Here is a 3,766-nt window from a genome sequence, read left to right as displayed (position 1 = left end):
ATAAAGATATAATATAAAACTTTGTTTATTGCTTGCTTGTATAGATAAGAAGATGTCATACAAGTGAGAGGTTTAGCTAGTTATAAAACCAGGTTCAATCCACCATTTTCCACATTAGAAAATGCCTGTACCAAGTCAGGAATATGACAGTTGTTATCCATTCGTTTGATGTGTTTGAACTTTTGATTTTGTACTTTCCTTTTTGAATTTTCCTCGGAGTTCAGTATTTTTGTGTTTTTTACTTTTTAGTGCCAATGAGAATGAGACCAGTTCCATCAATCAAAGTCACAATGTAAACAGTTAACAACCATAGGTCAAAGTATGACCTTAAACACGGAGACTTTGCTGACACCGAATATCAAGTTATAAAGGTGACTAGTGTAAAACCATGCAAACAGGAATACAAACGATATAATCTATATAAAAACGAGAAAAGAAAAAAGTAAAACGCCTATGAAGTACACAAAAAACGACAACCACTGAACGATAGGCTTCTGCTTTGAGTAATTGCTTTGCACTAAGAATTAGTCGGATACAAACATTATTTATAACAATTATTGCTTATGATACATCTATGACTTATAGTCCAGTAGCAGTGTATCGTCCTGAACTTGCATGACATATTGGCCACTGAACGTTAAACAATCAACAATCAGATCCATTGCTATTAGAAATAAACATAACCTTGGTAAATTGCTCCATCTGACGCTGTCATCTATATTGTCTTTCACCAGAACCGCTCGAAACATCTATTTGAAAGCGATTCCTGTATAATAACCAATACGCATGAAGAGCCATATGAACAAAAGGCACATAAAAACAATTTAAAAACAAGAATGTGTCCCCGGTACACGTATGCCCAACTCGCACTATCATTTTCTATGTTCAGGGGACCGTGCAATTGGGGTTAAAACTCTAAATTTGCATTACACTTAGAAAGATCATATCAAAAGGAACATGTGTACTAATTTTCAAGTTGGACTTTAACTTCATCAAAAACTACCTTGACCAAAAACTTTAACCTTAAGCGGGACGAACGGACGAGCGAGGGAATGGACGGACAAACGGACGTACATACCAGAAAACATAAGTCACTTCTTCTATCGTAGGTGGGCCATAACAAACCTATTCAATGTCAACTTTGTCAGATTGAGTTTAAACCTTAGTCTACTTATGTATAAACGGACAAAATATATAAAGTATTTTTTCATAAGACACCGAAAAGACAAACAACAGGTTACAAAACACTACAAAAATAAGAGAAAATCTTTGCAGGATCTGCTTACCCTTCCGGAGCACCAGATATCACCCCTTGTTTTTGGTGGCGTTTGTGTTGTTTATTCTTTAGATTTGTGCACTATATATTGTTTGTCTGTTTGTCTTTTTCATTTGTAGCCATGGCGTTGTCAGTTTATTTTAGATTTATTAGTTTCACTGTCCCTTTGGTAACTTTCGTCCCTCTTTTAGCACTCTATTATTCTGTATTCTTAAATTTTTGCGATCCATCCGACGACCTTCAGGAATGAGCAATCCTTTACCGTGAAGCAGTTTTTCCTGGGATGACAATATGATAAACACATTTTAACAGAAAACTTACGGCAAATGTTGGCTTTGAATTGGACCGTACTTATAAATAAATGCATATATCCTACTGATTTTAAACTATATGTATGAAATTGAGAATGCAGTGAATGTGTCAAAGAGACAACACGCCGACCAAAGGACAGAAAATAGCCGAAGGCCACCTATGAACCTTCAACGCATCGAGAAAAATCACACACCCGGTGTCGCGCCTCAGCTGACCCCCTAACAAAAGTCGGAAGTATGTTCCTATTAATATAAACAATGATAAAGAACGACCAACATTATTAAAAAGAATAGAAAAATACAAACAGGAACTCGTACTAAGACACAGCTTGCAATTCAGTGACTGTGGTTGGTTAATGTCGGTCATATTTGTTTTTGGTAAATATTTTTCCTATTAATTAGGCTGTTGGTTTTCTCGTTTTAATTGCTTCACATTTATCATGTCGGGGTCTCTTATAGGTGAATATATGATATGCGTTTTTTTCTCATTGTGGAAGGCCATACAGTGACCATTAATATTTGCTTTATATTTATTGTCATTATTTGAACTTTTGTGGGTAGTCGTCTCATTGGCAATCATACCACATCGCCATGTTTTTATACAAAATAAATGTAATCTTAACTTTAGATGAGTAAGTTGATATCATGGGTTCGTATTAATTAGCGTCTATCATTCTTATATATACTCTGATGATTTATTTGTTCAGCATGAAGTTACATACGTTGTCTTTCATTGGATCCTGTTTTGAAACGATAAGTTTTAGAATTGGAGAATATATACCGAGAAATTTCTTATTGTGTTTCAATGAAGAGGTGGAACAATTTGAAACACGTGTTATTACACTCTGCCTTTCTGGTGTCTTTTAATTAAATCATTCTTTTAAACGAAGCATTTAAGCATAGGAGAGTTCTGATATATTTGTTTCAATGAAGAGGTGGAACAATTTGTATCACGTGACATTTAAATCTGCCTTTCATGTGTCTTTCGTTGGATCATTCTTTTGAACGACATGTCTAAGCTTAAGAGAGTTCTCATATTTGTGTTGGAACAATTTGTATCACGTGACTTATCAATATACCTTTCAGGTGTCTATCATTGAATCATTCTATTAAACGATACGTTTAAAAATAGAAGAGAATTCTGAGATCTTTGTATTAAAATGAAAAGGTTGAACAATTTGTATCACGCGATATTTTCATTTGCCTCTAGGCTTTCTCAAACAGACGAATTCAGAACAGTAATGCTTTATATAGCTTTCAACTAGTAATATTCGACATCAATTTTCGATTTTAGTTTCCTTACCGTAAATGAAAACTTCCGGAAAGAAACATTAATTTTGTTCTAGGCTGTTATTGGATGCCTGTAGAATACAAAATTAAACCGGACTTCTGTTCGTCTGCACTAATTATATAAAGTACAATGTATTGTTGAACTTGTTGTCAGAAACATCGTAATCATCAAACAGCGCATCTGTTTTTGAACTTATTTGTATCGTGTTGTCATTTTCGGTTCTCAGATATATCACTGATCGAGATGCAAAAGAAGGGTTTTTTATAATGCTGAAATAAAACGGAGAATAGAAATGGGGATGTGTCAACAAGACAACAACCGGACCAAAGAGCAGAAAACAGCTGAAGGCCAACAATCGGTTTCAATACAGCGAAAATATCCAGCACCCGGAGACCTGTTCAGCTGGCCCCTGAACAAAAATGTGCACTAGTTCAGTGATAATTGACGTCACTCTTAACTCCGAAATATATAAATGAACTAAAATCAAAATCATACAGGACTATTAAAAGCCAGAGGCATCTGACTTGGGACAAGCGCAAAATGAGGCGGAGTTAAACATGGTTGTTCAGATCTAAACCCTCCCCTATACTTCTAGCCAATGTAGAAAAACATATAGCAAAACGCACAGTTATAAAATCAGTTTAAAAGAAATCGAGAAAGATGACAGAGTAGGTAACAAAAGAAACTATAAGTAAACAAAATGACAATGATACTTAAATAAAATAAGGACTACTAGCAGTTAGTGACATGCCAACTCCACCCCCAATTAAACTGATTGAAAGATAAGTATGTCCTCATATTCATATGATTGTAAAGCACAATCCCTCCCGTTAGTTTTAAGTCCAATTTAAGTTATGTGTTTTGTCTTCAGGAACAGGGCATTCATCG

The sequence above is a fragment of the Mytilus trossulus genome, chromosome 5 (genome assembly GCF_036588685.1).
Source record: "Mytilus trossulus isolate FHL-02 chromosome 5, PNRI_Mtr1.1.1.hap1, whole genome shotgun sequence".
In the NCBI taxonomy this organism is placed as follows: domain Eukaryota; kingdom Metazoa; phylum Mollusca; class Bivalvia; order Mytilida; family Mytilidae; genus Mytilus; species Mytilus trossulus.
Note: the sequence above shows the minus strand (reverse complement) of the source record.